The sequence below is a fragment of the Canis aureus genome, chromosome 2 (genome assembly GCF_053574225.1).
Source record: "Canis aureus isolate CA01 chromosome 2, VMU_Caureus_v.1.0, whole genome shotgun sequence".
NCBI classification, from domain to species: Eukaryota; Metazoa; Chordata; class Mammalia; order Carnivora; family Canidae; genus Canis; species Canis aureus.
In genome coordinates, this window is record NC_135612.1 from 16,064,642 (window position 1) to 16,088,256 (window position 23,615).

The 23,615-nt window shown below is 34.6% G+C and overlaps 1 long non-coding RNA gene across 7 annotated transcripts in view; it reads left to right on the forward strand.

Moving 5' to 3' along the window:
• The window catches only part of LOC144293663 (uncharacterized), a 652,264-nt gene that overhangs the window by 20,048 nt on the left and 608,601 nt on the right, over positions 1–23,615 (forward strand). For all 7 annotated transcript variants that reach the window (XR_013360887.1, XR_013360908.1, XR_013360900.1 and 4 more), the window contains 2 exons: positions 6,564–6,684; positions 7,693–7,795. This is a non-coding gene — a long non-coding RNA (uncharacterized LOC144293663). The remainder of the gene's footprint in view (positions 1–6,563; positions 6,685–7,692; positions 7,796–23,615) is intronic.

Below are 23,615 nucleotides of genomic sequence, written 5' to 3' on the forward strand. Positions count from 1 at the left end.
TTTAAAAATTAAACTACAAAGTATATTTAAGTTAAAGGAACTACACTAAGTATGAAGGCAAAACATTTTTCATAAATATTTAGGAAAATACTTTTTTGGTCTTCACATTAGCTTTGTTGGTAATATCATGGAATTTTAGCTTTGAACATGTTTTAATAGCATTACACCTGAACATTTTTTTATAGCTCACCAAAGTTTATTAAAAGATGCTAAGAATAATTACCATTTGCCTGTCTCACAAGAAGTGGATTGTTGATATATTTGCCAACAAATTTGGCCAATGTAGATAGCTGTTTTTGATAAATGGATTAACAAAAATACCCTTATCCTCTGTATAATAATTACAGTCTTTTTGGACTTAATTATGTAGTTTCTTCTCTCTCTTTATATGTCAATGTAGGTATAAATTTCAGTTTATAAGTATTGCAATAAACAGTTGAAGTATAATTTGTATGTTGTGTAGAGTTTGCATGAGATAACAAAGTCCTTTTGAATTTTGGGGATTGATTGGGTTTTGCATTGTTTATATATATATTTCTCAAAACATACAAATTTTAAAATAAGTCCCCTTTATTTGAGTTACACTTTTTTTTTTTAAGATTTTATTTGTTTTATTCATGAGAGAGAGAGAGAGAGAGAGAGAGAGAGAGAGGCGCAGAGACACAGGCAGAGGGAGAAGTAGGCTCCATGCAGGGAGCCTGACGTGGGACTCAATCCGGGGTCTCCAGGATCAGGCTCTGGGCTGAAGGCGGCGCTAAACCGCTGAGCCACCTGGACTGCCCATAAGTTACACTTTGGAGATGTGTATTTTATAAGACTCATATTTTAAAAAAAGACAAAAAAACACATCAGTAATATCTGGTAGAGGATTATGGTGGATTGTGCTATACTATTAAAGTCAGTCTCATGTTAGTCTAAGTTGTAAAGGTAGTTGTCTTAGACTGGCTAGAACTTAGTGACCTGAAAGAATAAGAGAGTGGTATTACAGAGCTTTGAAAGCAACATACGGACTGATCTGTGACAGAGCCAAAAGTCACCAAGATCCTATTTATATTTCAGTTTTGACAGATAGTTTTAAAATTCTGAAAGTCCTGCGTCATATAGTAAGGAACTAGCCAAGGCTGTATTTTTATATATGTAGTGTGTATGATGGAGAGTTTTGTTCTTACATCAACTTACCTAATAGTTGTCCTCCCCAAGAGAAGTGTATAATATTCTTAATTTATGAATTTTACTTTTTATATAAATAATAAAATACTCTTATTATATGCTAAGCATATTTCATATATTATTTAATCCGTTTATGTAAAATGTAAAATTCTCATTTTGCTGGTGAAGAATTTGAGGCCCAAATGTGGTTAAGTAATTTGCTCAGTCAAGTCACATAGAAGATGAGTAACACAGCAAGGATTTGAAGTAAAGTATGTGTCATTCCAGAGCCCATTCCTGATCTATGCTGATTTCACTTTTTCATATCAAGCAACTGATTATATTACCTTTTGATTATAGGTCAAATTGTGTTCTCACAGGCACATAAAAAAGCATAGAGCAACTCTTTTGCAAGACAAAGGAAATCTATATAATTTCATGGTTTTTTTCATGTCCTGGTAGCTATTGGATAATATTCTGTTTGATTATGTGCTGTTGTTGTATGTATAAATGGTACTATCCAAATGAAACTCTGTCCTTAAAATTTTTTGGCACTAGGTTGACTTAGCTATTGAATAGCAAGAAAATTTATTATTTCTGACTTGCAGTCTTTCTTCAGAATGTTTTTGTCTTTAGTGACTTCTAAGGGAAAAAAAAGTCCTGGTTTCCCTTAGTAGATGTATTATTTTGCTAGGGCTGCTATAGCAAAGTGCCATGAACAGGGTAGTTTAAGTACCAGTAGTTTAAGACAACTATCGTTGTCTAGTTCTGGAGGCTGGAATTCCAAGATTAAGGTGTCATCAGGGTTAATTCCTTCCATGGCTATGAGGAAGATAATCTATTACAGGCTTGTCTCTGAGCTTGTGGTGGTTTGTTGGTAATCTTTGGTATATCTTATAGATGCATCGTCCTGCCCTGCCTTCATCTTCATGTGGTGATCTCTGTGTGTGTGTTTCTGTCTTTGTGTCCAAATTTTCTTTTATAAAAACACCAGTCATAATTGGATTAGAATCTACCCTAATGACCTCATCTAAAGTTGATCATCTGTAAAGACCATCTTTCTAAATAAGGTCACATTCACAGGTACTCAGAGTTTGGATTTTGGTATATTTTTGTATATTTTGAGGGGACACAATTCAACTCATAACAATAAGCAATCTTTTCTGAGATGATAGATTTTAAAACTCTTTAGTATTTTTTTTTAAAGATTTTATTTATTTGAGAGAGAAAGCAAGAGACAGAGCATGAACAGAAGGGAGGGGCAGAGAGAGAAGCAGGCTGCCCACTGAGCAGGAAGCCTGATGTGGGGCTCGATCCCAGGACCCTGAGATCACAACCCAAGCCAAAGGCAGATGCCCAACTGATTGAGCCACCCAGGTGCCCCTTCAGTAGCGGTTATATACATAATTTGTAGTTGATCAATATATTGGTGTAATTATATGCATGGATACCCATAAATGAGTCATGTCTGAATATTTGTGTTGGAATAGGACTGATTTTGCTCTGATATCCTTGTAAAAAACTGTAGAAAGAACAGATTGGAGACCCATTTAGGAAGGCTTTCAATAAATAATATCAGTTATCACAATGTATACCACAGATAATGAGCTTTTGATGTTTCATATACAAAATCAGCCTAGCTGGTGGTATGAAGTTGGGATTTAGATATTCAGAACAATAAGATGCTACAGAAACAGAGAGGACATGGGTTTAGGTTCTGATGTAGGAATGAGTATTTTATGTATAGTGGGCCATGGTGGTGAAGGGGAGGCTTTGGGTCAATTATGTTGTAAAGGAATCTCTGGCCATTTTGGGTGAATGCCAGTTTTAAGTTTCAAGGAATTGCTGTAGGATTTATTTTTAATTTTACCTTGTAGAGAATGTGAAATATTAACAAGAAGAAAAACATGACCTGTATCCCCACTACCCAGAGCTAGTTGTTATTCATATTTTGACATCTTGATATAATTCCTATGAAATTCCTGCCATGCTTTTTGATTGAGATTATACCATATAAACAGTTTTCTAAAATAAATCAGCACCTACAGTCTCTAAATATCTATCTGAATTTGAGACCCATTGGGTAATAGACCTAATGATCATTGATGATGAATGGGGTCATCATAATTCCATAAACTATTAGGTCAAGACAGTTTTGTCTCGTGATTTAGTCCTTTGCCTTCAGTCTTGTCCTTCACACTACTGCCAGGATCTTTTTAATGATGACATCACTCTCCTGGCTTACCTCCTTCAGTCAGACAAAGGTCCAGCTTTTTAGCATAATAGGCATCTTTGTGAACTTTCTCAGACCTCTTTCTTCTCATTTGCTACTCTCCAAAAAACTTCCTGAAGTTTTCAGAATATTGTGTACCCTTTTGAACCTCTATAATTGTTCACCTTTCCCCTCCATCGAGACTGTCCATTTTCTTTTTGTCCTCCTGTCCAGCAGCTGCTGATTTTTTAATATTTCACATGACATTTCCTCTCTAAAGGCTTTATTCTAAGCCAATTTCCCTTTCTTTTAGTTTCTGTAGTACTTTCTAGAAAACTTGCTATAAATTGATTACAGGGTATCTCGTGACTATTTTCCATCTTTTTCTTGTTTTTTTCTTTTTTTTTTTTACAAAGTTTTTTTTTTTTTTTAAAGATTTTAGATAAGTTTATTTATTTATGATAGCCACACAGAGAGAGAGAGAGAGAGGGGCAGAGACACAGGCAGAGAGAGAAGCAGGCTCCATGCACCGAGAGCCCGACGTGGGATTCGATCCCGGGTCTCCAGGATCGTGCCCTGGGCCAAAGGCAGGCGCTAAACCACTGCGCCACCCAGGGATCCCCTTTTTTTTACAAAGTTTTTACTTAAAACTATTAAATATTAGTAATATTAGTTTCAGGTATACAGTAGAATGATCCAAAACTTCCATATAACACCTGGTGCTCATCACATTAAGTGCATTCCTTAATTTCCATCACCTATTTAAGTCCTCCCACTAACTTACCCACCCCCCCCCATAACCATCAGTTTGTTCTTTGTAGTTAGAGTCTGTTTCTTGGTTTGTTCCTCTCTTTTTCTCCTTCACTTTTCATTCTTTTTTTATGAATGACTAATATTCCATTATACATATAAATATATATACACACACATATATATTCCAAATTTTTTTTTTTTTAGTGTCAAATTTTTGTTTAAATTCTGGTTGGTTAACATATAGTGTGATACTAGTTTCAGGAGTAGAATTTAGTGATTCATCACTTAACCTGTTGCACTCAGCACTCATCACAAGTGCTTTCCTTAGTACTTTTCACCCATTTAATTCATCCCCTGCATCCACCTCCCCTCCAGCAACTCTCAGTTCTGTATGGTTAAGAGTCTGTTTTATGGTTTGCCTCTCTCTTTTTTCCTCCTATGTTCATCTGTTTCATTTCTTAAATTCCACATTAGTGAAATCATATGGTATTTGTCTTTCTCTGACTGATTTTACTTAGCATAATATACTCTAGCTCCATCCACATTGTTGCACATGGTAAGATTTCATTCTGTTTGATGGCTGAGTAATGATACTCCATTGTATGTATGTATGATGTATGTATGTATATATATATGTATACCACATATATGTATATATATATCTCACAACTCTTTTTTTTTTATCTATTTATCAGTCAATGGATGATTGGGTTCTTTCCATAATTTGGCTATTGTTGGTAATGCTGCTGTGAACATTGGAGTATACATGTGTCCCTTCAAATGAGTATTTTTGTATCCTTTGGGTAAATACCTAGTAATGCAATTGCTGGACCATTGGTTGGTTCTGTTTTTAACTTTTTAAGGAGCCTCCATCTTGTTTTCCAGAATGGCTGCACCAGTTTGCATTCCCAAAAACTGTGTAAGACGGTTCCCCTTTCTGCATCCTTGCCAAAGTCTCTTGATCCTGTGTTGTTCATTTTAGCCATTCTGAGATGGTGTGAGGTGGTATCTCATTGTAGTTGATTTCTCTTTCCTTGATGATGAGTGATGTTGAGCAGCTTTTTCTGTGTTAGCCTTCTGTATGGCTTCTTTGGAGAAATGTCTGTCCATGTCTTCTACCCATTTCTTAAATGGATTATTTGCTCTTTGGGTGTTGAGTTTGTTAAGTTCTTTACAGATTTTGGATACTATTTATCAGATAAGTCATTTGCAAATATCTTCTCCCATTCCACAGCTTGCCTTTTAGTTCTGTTGATTGTTTCCTTCTCTGTGCACAAGGTTTTTATTCTTAATGAAGTCCTAATAGTTCATTTTTGCTTTTGTTTCCCTTGCCTCAGGAGATGTATCTAGGCCAATGTTAAAGAGATTGCTGCCTGTGTTCTGTAGGATTTTGATGGTTTCCTGTCTCACATTTAGGTCTTTCATCCATTTTGAATTTATTTTTGTGTATGGTGTGAGAAAGTGGTCTAGTTTCATTCTTCTGCATGTTGCTGCCCAACTATTTGTCGAAAAGACTGTCTTTTTCCCCATTGGATATTCTTTTCTGCTTTGTTGAAGATTAGTTGACCATAGAATTGAGGATCCTTTTTCTGGGTTCTGTGTTCTGTTCCATTGATCTATGTGTCTGTTTTTGTGCCAGTACCATGCTGTCTTGATCACTACAGCTTTGTGATATAACTTGTATTGTGATGGCTCCAGCTTTGCTTTTGTTTTTCAAGATTGCTTGGCTATCTGGGGTCTTTTGTGGTTCTATACAAATTTTAGGATTGTTTGCTCAAGCACGGTGAAAAATGCCGGTGGTATTTTGATAGAGATTGCATTAAATGTGTAGATTGCTTTGGGTAATATGGACATTTTAGCAATATTTTCTCTTCCAATCCATGAGCATAGAATGTCTTTCCTTTTTTGTATGTGTGTGTGTCGTCTTCAATTTCTTTCATCAGGGTTTCATAGTTTTCACAGTACACTATCTTTGCCTTTCTTACTACAATGAATTGCTTAATGGCAAGGAGCATGTGTTATTTATGCCAGTATCTGTGGCACTTAGTATGGTACCTAGTAGGTATTTGAGGAAAACATCTGCTGAATAAATTATCTTTTCATCTAATACTGTCCTGCCAGTAATAGTGAATATAGCTAGAATAAGTGATAATTTTTAGAGTGACAAATAAGGGAGTAAGATGACTAGTTCATTTCAATTTATAAAACACTTATCAAGCATTTACAATTTGTGAGTTATCAGTTGGGCATTGTGGAAATGGGAAACTAAAATGAAGAGGAACTTTAAGAGTTTGCAACCTAGTGGAGGACTTCCAATTTTGGTGAGTTGGTTGGGAATTATGGTAAGAAACACAGTGAAGAATTGTTAAGGGGAATGACCCATTAAAGCAATTGTGACTGGAGACATTTGTGTAGTGCCTTTAAATTAACAAAGTTTATTTGTTTACAGGTGGCAGTGGGCAACATCATGGGTTGTAGCAGATGTTCTCAACATTTCTTTTGAAACTTCTTTATATTGCCTTGCAAGAGGAGCCCTAGAGCCTCATCCCTGGGGTAGCTACTATGCTCTGGTATGATGCTGTGCTGTTCTATTTCATCCTTCCTGTTCTAACAGAGGATCTAGGTTAGAATTTAGTGGTTTCTTATTGCAGACAATTATGTAGAACTGGAAGTGGAATGTTTGAATTATACTGATATTGTGATTTCTTTGAGATTGTTTATTATGCCTTATTATTCTTATACTTGTTCACAGAACCCCCAAATAGTGAGTGCCTAACTCATCATAGATACTTAGCATTGTGATTTTGTTTGAATTGTATCTAGTTGTAAACAGTTCCTTACTGATTTTTAATAGATGTTAATCTAATTTTTATTCTTTTAATTGATAAAGAAGCACATAACATCATCTTTACTTCTACTTAGAAAAACTATGTCTTCAGGTAATGTTTAACCAGTTTCTCAACTCTTATGTAGGAGATTCAGCTGGCAATCCATAAAATTCTATTTCAGGAATATTTAATTATAAACCTCTGTCTATATTAGCATGAATAAACACTGTAGCTAGTAATGAAAGTATTTTTCTTCATAGAAAATAGTATTTTTCAGAATTCTGGGAAATGTCAAAGCAATTTTGGCTGTAGTCATGCTGCATTTAATGTTATTGAGAATGTTGCTAACATTAACAAAAATATTCCGTAATTTCCTCAGTTATTGCTACTGGTGATGAGGGATGTAAAGTTGGCATGCTTTCATGTTTTGAGCATTTTCATTATACACTTTTGATTTTACATGTCAGAAGCGATCTTTGTTTTAGGTAAGATAGCTGAGAACATTTTTACTTAGGGATGGAGGTCAGGCTCTATTTGTATTTTTAGGCCAGTGCCTTATAGAATATAATGAATGTATCAGAGTAAAAACATGTACAGTTTTGTATGTAAGTATTATAGCATTTATGTATTTCTTTGACCTTATTTTTAGTTCATTAAAACATAGTGATTTGGGACCAAGGCATAGATTTCATTTCGGTGTTAATAATTTTATTTTATTTTCTGTGACCACTGGTAACACTCATCTTGCAGATGTAAGCTGTTGTCCACCAGGGAGCTTTGGCAAGAGAATTGGCCAGATCACCAACTTCATCTCCACTGTAGAAAAACAACTTGAAGCTCATCTCTGTTGAAGGTGAGTTAGTATCATCTTCACACAGGAGAGATCATGCTAGTGTTATTTGATGTTTTCAGGGTTATCAAGTGGAAGTTTGGTTTAAACTTTGTTTTATGGGATATTGAACCATCATATTTTATTACTTGAGTGTAAAGATTCACACAGAAATCATCAACCTGACAATGAAAAGGGATGGAAGTAACAATTTGGTGTTTATGATACTCCTAGAAGTAGTTTGAATTCCCTCCCTCCCTCCTTCCTTCCTTTTAAATGTTTATTTTTAAGTAATCACTGTACCCAGTATGGGGCTCAAACTCATGACCCTGAGATCAAGAGTCACATGCTCTCCCAAGTGAGCCAGCCAGGTGCCCCAATTTGGGTATTCTTTCTCACCTCCATTCTTGTTTCCAGATAATACATGCTAGCCAAGTTATAATTCATGACTTTTATTTGAATGAATATTGGCTAGAGCAGAATCACATATGTTATATATTTATTTAAAAATATATTATGGATTTCAGGAAATTTCATATAACTGCAATGCCAATATAAAGATACTGTTTTCAAAATCATTATTTGTTCTTTGAAATAGTAGTCTTTATTAATGCTGGCCACAGGCTTGCTGTCTGGGAGACATAGTGGATCACTGTACATGTTTAGTATTATTACAAGAAGTAGTGGGGTATCTAATAGCAATCCACAGTTCAGTATCATTTAATGCATATTTCTTAATCATCACTTCATTTTACTGTGCTAATTTGTGACTTGACCCAGCCCTACCTAATCATGAGATATGTGTATATATGAGTGTGTGTGTGTTTCTATAACATTACATATAAGTGACTTGATACAGTTCCAGATGTTGCTTTGGTCCTCTTTATTCAAGTTGTTTTTACTTGAATCATCTTCATTGTCAGGTTGTTGAAGTCAGTTTCCTTTTATAGCCCTACTTATTGGTATTCTCCTTTTTTAAAAATGTTATTGTTATCTTTTAATTTTTCTTCTTTTGGGGCATAAAAACATTCCGAGGTTAAAGACTAGTGGGGCTATTGCTCACTGACTTCAAAAGGAAGGTCTAGCTGTAGGGAGGAGAGCTTTATAGGTATGATGTTCCATTATAACTAGCCTTAGCTATATTAAATGGTTTGTATGAGGCCATGAAATAAAAAAAGGAATAATGTGGCACTGTGTTTGGAGAAAAAGTTTGTACAATTTTCTTTTCCTCAAAACTCTAATATTTCTGTAGTAAGATTGGGCTTTCCCTTCCCATGCCTTATAAGCAATTATTAAATATAATGCAGTGTGTCTTTAAAAATCTTGTTTCTTGAAAACATTATTTTAAGTTGACTTGTCTTAGTATTATTTTTACATTAAGCCTTAAACATTTTTAGTTGGACTAGACTTTGAAAATTTCTTTAGCATTATAGTGCATTAGGTTATTTAGTGTTTAAACTTGAGTTTGTCTTAACTAGAATAATTTCTATTGTAGTTATTATGATAAAATACTACTTGTTGAGTAATTATAATTCTAATTGTTATTAACATTAGTAAAATTAATTAAAATTAATTTGCTCAGCTCTATTCTGAGTATTTTTTATATGTCGTTATATCTTTACAAGAGTTATATGGGGTAGGAATAATAATCCTAGGTTTATACACAAGGAAACTAAGACTCAGGGTTCAATGATTTGCATAAGGTTGGTAACTGACCCAGACTTTAAACTATCTGACCTCAGAGATTCTGTTCAAAGCTCCTGTTTATAATTTGGTGTTAAGCTGCATGAAAGGCTTATGTATGTCACTTGAGAATGGGCTATTTCACTTCTGAGGCAGTCTGGTTAGTTCACATATATTTTGTACTACTTACTGAGGTACACCAAACTGTATCTGGCAGAAACATTTGCTTTTGTGACTTTATGTGGACATAACTTTTTAAAAGGAGATTTCTTGATTTATGTTAGAGATAGAGCATGTGTGTGCACTGGGGCAGGGTAGGGGGAGGGGCAGAGAGAGTCTCAAGCTGACTCTGTGCTAAAGGTAGAGCCCCATAGGGGGCTTGATCTCACAACTTGGAGATCACAATCTGAGCTGAAACCAAGAGTTGGATGCTCATTCTGCTGTGCCACCCAGGTGCCCTAATGTGGACATAACTTTTGACAGTCTGTTAGTATTTTGTGTATACCTAATGTTGTGTGTGTTTGCTGTACGCATGTTATCTCCTATATAGATTCTTTTTAAGACTTTATTTATTTATTTGAGAAATAGATAAAGAGTACAAGCAGGGGGCAGAGGCAGAGAGAGAAGCAGACTCCCTGCTGAGTGGGAAGCCCCTCATCATAGGGCTCAATCCCAGGACCCTGAGATTCATGACCTCAGCCAAAGGCACATGCTTAACTGACTGAGCCATCTAGGTGCCCCAACATGTATGGATTCTTTTTTTTTAATAGAGATTTTATTTATTTATTTATTCATGAGAGATACATAGAGAGAGGCAGAGACACAGGCAAAGGGAGAAGCAGGCTCCACGCAGGGAGCCCGATGTGTGACTACATCCCAGGACCCTGGGATCACAACATGGGCCAAAGGGAGGGGCTCAACCACTGAGCCACCCAGGCGCCCCAACATGTATGTATAGATACTTTAAGAGGAATCTTGACAATGCTTCCTTGGAAAGCCTGGTGTATCTTTAGCGTCTGCCACAAGTGGAAGAATTGCTGTTTAATATATAAATTTGCTAGAGGCTGAGATCCTTGTTCTGGGGGATTATTCACATATGCATATAAAACAGGTAGGCTAAAATGGTGACATTAATTTTCTAACAGATGTATAATAAAGTGTGAAATGTTAGTTTGACCATTGTTGAGGAAAGCCAAATGCATAAATTTTATAGACGTTATAGATTTTTTTTTTTTTTTTTTTTTTTTACAAATAGAAACCATTGAAAGATTTTAGGATGCAGATTGTGTTGTCTTTAGCATATGTGTAAAGTCTTTTGTTAGTGGCCATTGCATATTGCTTCAAGTTTACCTCCAGCAGTCCTCTTCTTTACCAACTAGTGTCATGTATACTCCTTACATATCTTCCTCAGTTAAAATGAATACCTTGGAGGTGCCTGGGTGGCTTAGTTGTTTAAGTGTCTGATACTTGATTTTGGCTCAGGTTAGGATCTCAGGATTGTGAGATCCAGCCCAGTACTCTGCACTCAGTGGGGAGTTTGCTTGAGATTCCTTCTCTCCCTTTTCACCTCCCCCGTACTCTCTCTCAAATAAAAAATAAATCTTCCCCCCCTTCCCCCCAAAATGCCTGAATAGCTTGTAGTTACTCTACAATAATTAGGTATTGGGCACTTTTGTCTTCATTAATATTTTCTTTCTTGCCATTATGATCTTTTCTCTTTGTTCCTGTTGAATACCAACTTTTTAGTCAAGATTCGGGAATGCCTTTTTTCTTTGAAGGCTTTCCTAACTACTGACCTTTGTCATTGAACCTTACCTTCTTTGAACCTTTCTAGTACAAGTTTCTATTCTAGAATCTTATATTTTGTATTTATATACCTTTATATTTTATTGCACTTATGTACATATCTGTTTCTTTCTAACTAGACTGTAGATAGACTGTAGATTTTTTAATAAGCAAGTACAAAGGCTATGTGTCTAATTCATGTTTATATCCCCAGTTTTTAGCACAATACCTGGTAGATATAGATGCTTAGTAAGCATTTGTTAAATAGATGAGTAAATAAATGGTTCAACTATAAAGGAAAGAAAAGATTATCCTCACAGTTGGTGTGATAATGGTGATAAAGTGCATTCCAAGGTGGAGTGCTGCTACTCTTTTTAGGGAATATTCAGTGTTGAAAATAGTATCTTTCCTGAGGTCTCACAGTAATCTTACTAGCTTCTAGAATTAGTATAGTGTACGTCTCAAGTTTTGTTACCTTGAACTAACCATGTATTATTAAAATGAGTCCACAAAATTTCAATAGGTGAATTTTTTCATGAATAATATATTTTAATAATAAGTATAATAGGTCTTGACTTAAGGATTCTCTTACTTCCCTTAAGGAGATCCACATGTGCTTTGGTGTTATAATCAATCTAAAGTTGGAAAAGGACCCTTCTGCTTGAAAATGATGAAAAATTTTGTCAAGGAATGAACCTACTTGCTATTACATTTAAAGTTCCATTTGCTTTAAAACCATAATTCTTATGTTATGGAATTCTGGTTAAAATGGTTACGATGGCCAGTATTATCAGAATGACAGATTCTAACTAACATAGGTTAGTAGTTTTACATTTTGAAAAACACTAATGTGTCATATTACTCCTTTAGTAATATGCAAACTTTAGGTTGGTTCATATTTTGTTTATTTATAATTATTAAGATTATATTAGAGAACAGATGTTCTTTCACCATCAGCTTGCATTAGATTTAACTAAAGAAATATACGATGAAGATAATAAAAAGAAGCTTAAGGCTTCTGATATTGACTATATTCTGTTAAGTGAGCTTGTTTTAGGCTATATAGAAACAACTTAATATATACTGAATTAAAATTTGCTATGCTGAAAATAGCATATTCACTAAATAATTTAAATAAAATGATATAAGTGTCAAGGGGGTTGAATGGAATGAAATTTTCTTTGCTTAAGCTCTAAACAGTAAGGCTTTTAATTTTGTAGGAAGACATTAAATCCTGGTCATTCAACTTGTATATCCTTTAGCCTATTTCGTAGTCAAAAGCTTGTAAGTAAATATATGTGCTGCTGAGAAACAGTGATCAAAAATGGCAATAAAAGTCACATAATGAAATAAGAATACTAAAAAAAAATCCAAGGATTTTACTGTAGCTCATTATTCATTACATTTCTGACAGTCTTCATGATTACAAATCACTTGATTGACTAACTAGACATTCTCAAAGTGAATTATGAATCAGGTTCATTTTTTCTGGTTGATAGTTGGCACATGCTGTAACTCTTACACTTTGTGATATATCAAATTCTTGTAACAGTAATAAAAGATATAATCAACTCTTTATTTTAGGAAAACTATACTGCTTTTTCAAAAACTGAAATGCAGTTGCTAACATTTTAACAACAGAATATAATCTCTGCTTTTGTATCCTAAGGTGGAATTCACAGTGATGACATTATTTTTCAGATTAAAATAAATCTATAGACTGATTTTCCATCAGGCATAAAACTCCAATTGATATCAGTTTTATAGGCTTCTTGGGCAGTTGCTTGAGCCTAGGTTACATAAACAGTTGCTTATCTTAGTACTTAAAAAATGTTTTTAACATTTTTCTTTGAAGGAAATGCAGTTTTCCCTAAATACCTAATTTGTAATGAGGCCATGATGTTGCACACTTTAAAATGTGGAGCATTTTAATGGTTATTAATAGAGGGGGTCTTTTTTTAAGTTGGGAAAAGGGTCTATAGTGACCTGAATCTTGATCTTTCCCTTCTAAAACTTAATCAAGGGGGGTAAATTCTGCTTTCAAATGTATTCTCTTCTCTTTGACTTAATAAGAATTCTTCATGCATTACTTCACTGGCAGTTGAGTGGCAGAAAATTCCTGTAGTACAACTGCATTTGCTTTAATCCCATCCACTCAAGCAGTTGAAAATAAAGTGGGTGTTCCTTAATGTGATATATTCAAAATTTGAGAATCTTGCACAAAATTCAGTCATTGCCTTAGCAAAAGTGAGATTCCTTCATTGAAAATTGTCAGGCATGGGAATGTAGAGCCCCAACTGTGTTGTTTAACAGTGTTGTTATGAGGTCCTCTTACTAATAAAGATTACATACAGTAAAGCAATTCTGTAAATTCTGTAATTTGGTAAAGTGTGAAGGCAAAATCATCAAAGTTAGTGGAAGCTTTGCATATATAACAGTCACAGAATTGTAGTGCCTTGCTTTTTCCCTATGTGAAAGCAGAGTAATTAGTATTTCAGCATTCCAGTGCCTTTTGCTTACTTTTTTCTTTTATGAATAAGATTTCTTTATAACTAAAATTGTTTTATTGCTGTTTAGTTGCAAAAATTATTTTATTGCCCTTCCACTGTCTTTAAAATTATTTTATAAAATATTTTTTTGGAATAATATCCATCTGCTATATTAAATTATATGAAAATGTGGAATAGTAATGTGTAATTACATATAATTTTAGAAATACAATCATAAGCTTTTTAAAAAAAAGACTTTATTTATTCATGAGAGACACACAGAGAGAGGCAGAGGCAGGCTCCCCTTAGGGAGACTGATGCAGGACTCGATTGCCCTCCACCCCCATCATGGCCTGAGCCAAAGGCAGATGCTCAACCACTGAGCCACCCAGGTGCCCCCAATTATAAGCTTTTTATTTTAATGTTTTCTTCTTTTTAAAATTGGCTAAGGTTTTTGAATTTATGCTTTAGCTACCTTGAAATTTAATTTTTAATACTCTAAGCATTAATTATATGCTTAATAGTTAAAATTGCTGTTAAACATCTTTTATGGGATTAAAATTTTATTTCTGATTAGGCAATGAATTATATATGTAATCAATTATTACATCCATTTAAAAATTATGACCAAAAGATTAATCCTCCATAGATGTTTTTAACAATATAAACCATCCTGGTAGAATTGGAATTAAGGACTTAGAAATGGAGAGACAGAGGGTCAGTTTATTAATTACAGTAAAAACTTTAAATCTTTTATAACTTCAGTAGATTTTGTGAAATGACCACAAACTAAACTGAGATAATAAAATACTGCCATTTTCCAGCCTGGCTCGATGCTTTTTACTTCTTTGACATAGCTAGGTATACATTTGGACTCTAGCAGCATTATTGAACTTCTTCATATGGTTTGAGGTAAACAATGTGTGCTAAAATGGACTTTTATTGCTCTGACCTGGCAACAGGATTTGGGAATAGAGGAAGACTGGGGTAGAGAGGAGGAGACAAAAAAATAGGTTTTCAGGCCACAGAAATGGACTGAATTATTTTGATCATTTGTTTATGTTTAAATAAAAGAAATTGCTAGGTTATCTCCTTTTTGTAATGTATAACCTGATTGCTTTCCTTAATTGTTTCCTTTGAACAATTTAGTATTAGAACAGTCATTGTGAGAGGGAATGGGAGTATCTGGAGATATGGGAAAACTGAAGGAAAATATTTAAGAAGGAATTTCTCGTATTTGTCTTTTTTGGTAAGTGTATAAAGGGATCAGGATATTCAGTATAAGTAAAATTAACCAAAAGCTTGTGTTCCACAATTTATACTTTAACCCTTAATATTTATTCTCCCTTACTGCGCACAGGGTACATGACAATAAAACTTTTGTAACATGGTCCAAATGTCTCAGGTTACATTTCTCATTATCAACATTACATTGGTGTATCTATTCTAGTTTTTATGTTAAAAATGATATTTTTGTATTTTGGTGATATAAAGTGAGGTTTTTTTTTTTTAAAGATTTTATTTATTTATTCATGAGAGAGAGAGAGAGAGAGAGAGACAAACAGACACAGGCAGAGGGAGAAGCAGGCTCCACGCAAAGGGCCTGATGTGGAACTCGATCCTGGGACTCCAGGATCATGCCCCGGGGCCAAAGACAGGTGCTAAACCACCTAGCCACCTAGGGATCCCCTAAAGTGAGTTTTTAAAATGGAGGGGTAGCTGGCTGACTCAGTTGATAGAGCATGCAACTCTTGATCTTGGGAATTGTGAGTTCGAACCCCACACTGGGTGTAGAGATTACTTAAGAATAAAATCTTTGTAAGTAAATAAATAGATAGATAGATAGTATTGAGTATTTTTGGTTAAATCCTTCATTGGCCTGGATGTGATAAGCTATTTCTCTTCCTTAGGCATATGCTAAATGGTAGAACTACAGATTTGTAGGTATGGAGTACACAATTATGATATCTTACTTTTTGTTATATGAACACTAATATGGTATAAGTACATTCTATATGATTTCAGTGTCTATGCTGTTAATGTTCTGGATAATCTTTAAAAGAATTCTCTGTTTTAGAATCTCCTTTTAGTTGGATTTAATGATAATGTAGTGTTGATTCTGAAAAATCTTTATTATTGTGCAAAAACTCAAAGAACATGAGTGTTAAAGGTGATAGATATGCTTATTTATATTTATGCTTTATTTTAAGAAAGTGGCTCACCCATTTGTGCAGACTGGCAAGTCCAAAATCTGCACGGCTGGCTGGCAGGCTAGAAACCTAGGAGGTAATGTTGCAGGCTGGAGGCATAATATCTTCTTATCTAGGATCATTGGGTTTTGCTCTTAAAGCCTTCAACTTATGAGATGAAGCCCACCCATATTATTGAGGATAATATCTGTTCTTTAAAATCAACTCATTATATGAGTTGGTATATGAGATGGTAGCAGTATCTACAGAATACTTTCATAATAAGTCATGGATTAGTGTTTCATTAAATAACTGGGTACTATATAAAGTATAACCAAGTTGACATACAAAATGAAACATCATGTTTGGCCCTTAAAAAAAATTTATATCACAAGTCACAAAAATGGCTGGGGTCAGGCTGTCAGACTGTTACCACAGAACATACTAGGCAACTTCTTGAAGTGAGAACTATCAATTCCAGAGATAGTAGTTGATAGCCATTTGCTTATTAAGAATTATTGAGTGTTCTTTAAGTGCTACTATTTGAAAAGAACAGCATGCAAAACCACAAATGGACTGTACTTTCACATATACTGATTATTTTTTAAAAAGTATTTTATTTATTTATTCATGAGAGACACAGAGAGAGAGAGGCAAAAACACAGGCAGAGGGAGAAGCAGGCTCCACGCAGGGAGCCTGATGTGGGACTCGATCCCTGGACTCCAGGATCATGCCCTGGGCTGAAGGCAGGCACTGAACCACTGAGCCACCCAGGGATCCCACATATACTGATTATTATTGATGCTTGGGACAAAAAGTGGTTGTTAACCCAAAGACAAACCATTTACTAAAACCCAAATTTTACTGACTTGCCTTATATAAGTTTTTATTACATAAACCTTGTATCTCAAGGTCTAAAATTGTCAACTTTCTCTTTAATTAAATAATTTATATTACTTTGATACTTTATATAGGGATTTCTAAGAACAGTTTTGGAAATATTTTCTGTCACAGTCCATTGGTACTGTGAAACTGACTGTTTTTAAGGCACCACTCCTGTTGGGTAACGAGGGTCATTGAAGGATCTCAAGATGGCTGGATGAAAACTTGCCATAAAAGCCATTGACAGGGTAGCTTTGGGGGAGATCATATCTCAAAACCAGAAGGCCATTGTTAACTCCCTGAAATCCGTAGTGAGACTCACCTCCAAGTTGGCTGCTCTCCCTGAAAATCCACCTGCTATCTATCAACTGGGTTTACTACAAAGCCAGTGTGGTCAAGGCTGGCTTGGTAGATGACTTGGATAATAAGTATAATGCCCTGAAGTTTGCTGTGCCAGAGGATAAATATACTGTTCAGGTGGATGCTGAAGAAAAAGAAGATGTGAAAAGTTGTGTTGAGTTTTTGTCTCTCTCAGAGGCCAGGTTTGAGGAATATGAAAAAGAGCTGGAGAAGCTGAAGAACATAAATCCATTTGATCAGATGATCATTGAGGACCTGAATGAAGTCTTCCCAGAAACCACATTAGACAAGAAGAAATATCCCTGTTGGCCTGGCAAGCCAATTGAAAATTTATGAACTGAGGTGGGGAGAAAGATCTGGCCCTTGCATTATAAACACAGGACACTAAAAATAATTATATGATAACAAAAAATGTAAAACATCATGTCCTTTAATCTAGAAGTAGAAACTCTGGTCTGTATCCGTTTACATTGACCTTATGTTTATTGACTGCCATAATAATGATAAAAGTTCAAAACTAAGAATTTATATGCTAGATACTTTATGAAACTTCTGATTCCTTCAATCATAGTTCTGTTTCAGAAAAGAGGAAACCCATGTTCAGATAGATTAAATTACTTGCCTGTGGTTGTACAAGCAGTAAGTGATGGAACAGGATTCACACTTTATTCAGATGCTGTTTGAATCTGAAGCCTGTAGTTTTCCCTACCCTACTCAACTTGTATTTGTATGAAACTTAGCAAGACTACTGGATCTTTTGGGATAGGATAGCCTATATACTTACGTATTCCTTAATATATAAGGAGCCATGTTAGTTTTCATTGTAATTTAGGGCTTATTTAATAAAAGTTTCTGTCTTCCATAGTGTATATAACTTTTGCCAAATGATGAAAATATGTCATTTTTTGTCTTGGTTGCCCATAAGCTTATGGTTATTATTAATACTCACTTTTAGTGATTTTCTCATCTGTGGTTCCTCATGTAATTATTTCCTGTGTTCATTTAGTTGCTAAGCTCTTCCTTTAGTTTTAAATTAATGTGTTATATAATAATATTTTAAATTATAAATCACTACAGTCTTTTAAAAATTCCTGATAGACAAAAAGAATATAAAATATTATTTTATTATCTCATTGCTTTGTTTTGTTCATTGATGTGTCCATATACCTAAAAAAAATAGATAACGAGTAAATAGATGTTAGTGAATGAGTAGATTCAATTAACATGTATCTCCTAGACATCTAGCTGATTCCAAGCGGAATTTAAATTTACTTACACTTAATATATTTGCTGACGTGGTTGACTTTGCTGTCTTACTTTATGCCTTCTATTTGACATGTGTTTTTCATTTTACTCTTCCTTCTTCCTTTCTCTGGATTGATATGATGATTAATTTTGTGTGTCTACTTTCCGGGGCTGAAAGGGTATCCAGATACTTGGTCAAACATTCTTTGGTCAGACATTCTGGATGTGTTCATGAGGGTGTTTCTGAATGAGATTAACATTGAATAGCAGACTGAGTAAAGCAGATTGGCCTCCCAATTATGGGTGAGCCTCATCTAATCTCTTGAAGATCTGCATAGAACTGGACTATTTAGGTTTTCCTGCGTCTCAAGCCAGCTGTTTTTCAGACAAGAAAAAGGCCTGGTTCTCAGGCCTTTGGGCTTGGATTGGAATACAACATCAGCTCTCTCCTGGGTCTCCAGCTTACTGACTGCAGCTTTTGGGACTTGTCAGCCTTCATAATTTCATGAGTCAATGTATACATCCATCCTGTTGGTTTTAGTTCTGTTTCTCTGGATATCCTTAAGTTATACAATTGATAATTTAAATTATTTTTTCATATTTCCTCTAATTTAGAAGTTATACACTCTTTTCTGTTCATTTGGTTACTCTGGAAATAATAATAAACATAATGATTTTAGTCTAAAGTTAATCAGTACCTTTAGCCTCCTTTTGGATCATATAAAGACTTTATAACACTTTAACTCCATTTCTTCCCCTCCTGACACACTGTTATTGTGCTTTATATATTTTTTTAACCCCTCAGACTTATTGTTACTATTTTATGTATTTTATATTTATGTTCAAATATGTATTTGTCACTATATTTCCTATTGTTTCTTCCATGTTATATCTTATATCTTATATCTGGAATACATTCCTGCTCCTAGTAGTTTATTATTGTTCATTTCTTTTAGAGACTATCTGCTGATAACAAACTCTATTTTATTGTTCTGACAAAGCCATTTTATTTTGTTAGTTTAACCATACTGAGTATAAAATTCAGGATTAGCAGTATAAAATTAGCTGAGTATAAAATTCAGGATTAGCAGTAATTTTTGTCATTATGTTTAAGATCTCATTTCATTGTTTTCTGGTTTTCACTGTTTTTGTGATGTAATTGATCTGATTTTTATGTATCTATGCATGTATATATAGCTTTGAGGCATATTTTGTATATCAGATGATCCACCCATTTCAAGTAATTCAGTGATTTTTAAAAGTAAGTTTAGCAGTTTTGTGCTGAGTTGATTAGTTTTAGAATATTTCTGTCACCCTAATAAGAAACCTTATGTCTATTAACTATTTATCCCTGTCCTCCCTCCTTTATCCCAGATAACACTAATCTATGTATTTGTCTCTAAATTTTCTTTTTCTGGAAATTTCATATAAATCAAGTCATAGAATATGTGATCTTTTGTACTGGCATTCTTTCATTTAACATAATATTTTTGAAGTTCATGTATGTGGAAGCATGTATTAGTAATTTGTTCTTTCTTTTGATGAATAGTATTCCACTATATGGATATACCACATTTTGTCTCCATCAGTTGTTGGACACGTAGGTTTTTTTTTCAGGTTTTGACTATGAATATGAATAATGTTCCTAAAAGAATTCATGTGTGAATCTCTATGTATATATGTTTTCATTTCTTTTGTGTAAATCCCTAAGAGGAGAATTGCCCTGTTATTTGGCAGATTTATTTTTTATCTTTTACAAGAGACTTCTAGACCGTTTTCCAAAGTGTTTGCATCATTATATTCCTACCAGTAGTGTGAGGACTCCTGTTTCTCCACATTCTAGCTAACATTTGTTATCTATTTTCTTTTTTTTAAATGAGTTTGCTTTTTATTTTAAGATTTTATTTATTATTCATGAGAGACACAGACACAGACACACAGACACACACACACACACACACACACACACACACAGGCAGAGGGAGAAGCAGGCTCCATGCTGGTAACCCAACGTGGGACTCCATCCTGGTTCTCCAGGATCATGCCCCAGGCTGAAGAAGGTGGTGCTAAACCACTGAGCCACCTGGGCTGCCCCATCTATTTTCTTTTTTTAAAGTAATCTCTACACCCAGGCATAGGGCTCAAACTCATGACCCTGAGACCCTGAGATAGTGTCCCTACTAACTGAACCAGCCAGGCATCCCTATTATCATCTAATACAAAAAAAAAAAAAAAAAAAATTATCATGGCCATACTAGTGGGTGTGAAATTGCTTCTTATTGTAGTTTTAATTTGCATTTCCTAAACTAATGATATTGAACATCTTTTATATGCTTATTAACCATTCATATATATTCTTTGGTGAAATGTTATTTTTTTTTTTTTGCAAATTTTACCCATTTTTGAGATTGTATTGCTTGTATTCTCATATACAAAGGATTCATTGTTTTGTATACAAGTCCCTTATAAGATAAAATTTTGCAATATTTTCTCTCATTTTGCTGCTTCTCTTTTAGTTTTCTTAATGGTGTCTTTTGAAGTGCAAAAGACTTGAATTTTGGTGAAGTCCAATTTATCAAATTTTTTTGGTGTTAAATTTAAGAAATATTTGCCTAATCTAGGGTCTTAAAGATAATCACCTGTATTTTCCTTTAAAAGTTTTAGTTCTCACATTTAGCTCTGATTTATTTTCTGTTAATTTTTGTATATAGTATGAGACAAAGGTCTAACTTCATCTTTTGGCATATGGATATCTAGTCCTAGTATCATTCATTAAAAAGGCTATCCTTTATTTCTGTGAATTTCTTTTACACCTTTGTTGAAAATCAGTTGACCATAAGTATAAACATTTATTTCTGTACTCTCACTTCTATTCTAGTGATGTACATGTCTATCTTCCTTTGCCAGTACTACATCATGTTGATAACTGCTGCAGTAGTTTTATATTAAATTTTGAAATTGGAAAGTATAAGTTGTCCAGCTTTGCTTTTCTTGGTCAAAATTGTTGTAGTATTCTCTATGAATTTTATATAAATTTTGCAATTTTATATAATTGGCGATTCTATATAAATTTTAAGATTATCTTACCAATTTCTGCTAAAAGGCTGCCTAAATTTTGATAGGGAATGAATCAATCTGGGGAGAGTTGCCATTGTAACACTATTGAACTTTTCTACTTCACAAACCTGGCATCTGACCTTCTTTTGAAGGTAACCTTCCCCGCCCCCCCTCTTCCCCTGCCCACTGTGACTGCTTTAAAGGTCTTGCTCTTTCCTTTTAGATTTAAATAATTTCATGTGATGTCTTTAAGTGTGGATTTCTTTTTATTTATACTGGTTGGGAATTTTTGGCTTCTTGATTATGTGAATTGGTGTCTTTGATCAGTTCTGGAAATTTTGTTGACTTCAAATACCGTTTTTTATAAATCTAAAATATGATCAATTGAAACATGCACCATTTATACATCACCAAAAGAGAAAACAATGTTACTAATGCCTTAATAATAGTATTATGCGGGGGTATCTGAGTGTCTCAGTGGTTTAAGCATCTGACTCTTGGTTTTAGCTTAGATTGGATCTCAGGGTGGTGAGATGCAGCCCCATGTTGGGCTCTGCACTTGGCAGGGAGTCTAGTCTGTTTGAGATTCTCTCCTTCTTCCTTTGCCCTCCCCCTGATCTTGCTCTCTTGCTTACACACACTCTCTTTCAAATAAACAAAATTTAAAAGAATAATATGTGATGTATGAAATGGTCATGCTGATCCCCGTTGCTTAGAAATATGTCATTTTCTCAAAGGATTTGGCAAACTTTTCTTCATTTGCATTGCTTTGTGCATAGTTTTTTTTTTTTTTTTTACCTGTCTCTCTGTAAGAAAACATAGCACAATTTCATATATTTGTATCTTTCTTTTTTAGTTCCTGTAAGTAGTTACTGCTTTTTCAACATGTACAGGTCAGTTCAGACTACTATAACATCCCATAAACTGGGTGACTTAAATGACAAACATTTATTTCATAGTTCTTAAGTCTGGGAAGATCAAGACAAAGGTGCTGACAGATTCAGTGTCTGGTGAGGATCTTGCTCCTGATTTGCAGATGGTAACCATCTTGATATATCCTCACATGGTGAGGAGAGAGGTCATTTTTCTCATTCTTTTCTTACAATGGTACCAATCCCATTCATGAGTTCCATCCCCAAGATCTTTTTTTTTTTTTTTTTTTAAGATTTTATTTATTTATTTATGAGAGATTATACACACAGAGAGAGAATGAGAGGCAGAGACACATGCAGAGGGAGAAGCAGGCTCCATGCAGGGAGCTCCATCTGGGACTTGATCCGGGGTCTCCAGGATCACTCCCTGGGCCAAAGGCAGGAACTAAACCGCTGAGCCACCCAGGGATCCCCCCCATCCCCAAGATCTAATTACCTCCCAAAGGCTCTACTTCTAAATGCCATCAAATTGGGATTAGGACTTGAACATATGAACTTTGAAGGGATACAGGTTTTTAGCCCATAGCACAAGAGTATAATGACTCCTCATTTATGGCAGTTGTTTCAGTCATGGATACTTCTTGCTTCTCTAATGTCAGGTTGTATGTCTGTGTATATTCTTTAGCTTCTCAACTTTTTTTCTAAAGTTTATTATACATTGTATGACATTTATAATTATGTATAAAAATTATACATAATTTTTAAAAAGATTTATTTATTAGAGAGAGTGTGTGAGCAGGAGGAGGGAGAGAGAGAATCTCAAGCAGACATCCTGCTGAGTGGGGATCTCACACCCCCACATCATCACCTGAGCTGAGATTAAGAGTCATGGGCTCAACTCATTGAGCCAGCCAGGCACCCCTACGTTGCAATAATTTCTTAATGGCAAATCATAGTTTATCTTCCTTTCTTTCTTTCTTTGGTACTGAAACCTGGGAGAATCGTTAGTTTTTAAAAGTTTACTTTTTAGAGTACAACATGGAGATTTAATATACACATACATTATGAAATGATTACCACAGTCAAGTTAATTAACATATCCATCACCCTAGAAAGTTTTCTTTTGTGGTTGAGAATGCTTAAGATCTACTCTCTTAGCATAGCAGATCGCATATGTACAATACAGTGTTATTAACTATAATGGTGTACAGGGGATCCCTGGGTGGCTCAGCGGTTTAGTGCTGCCTTCGGCCCAGGGTGTGATCCTGGAGTCCCAGGATC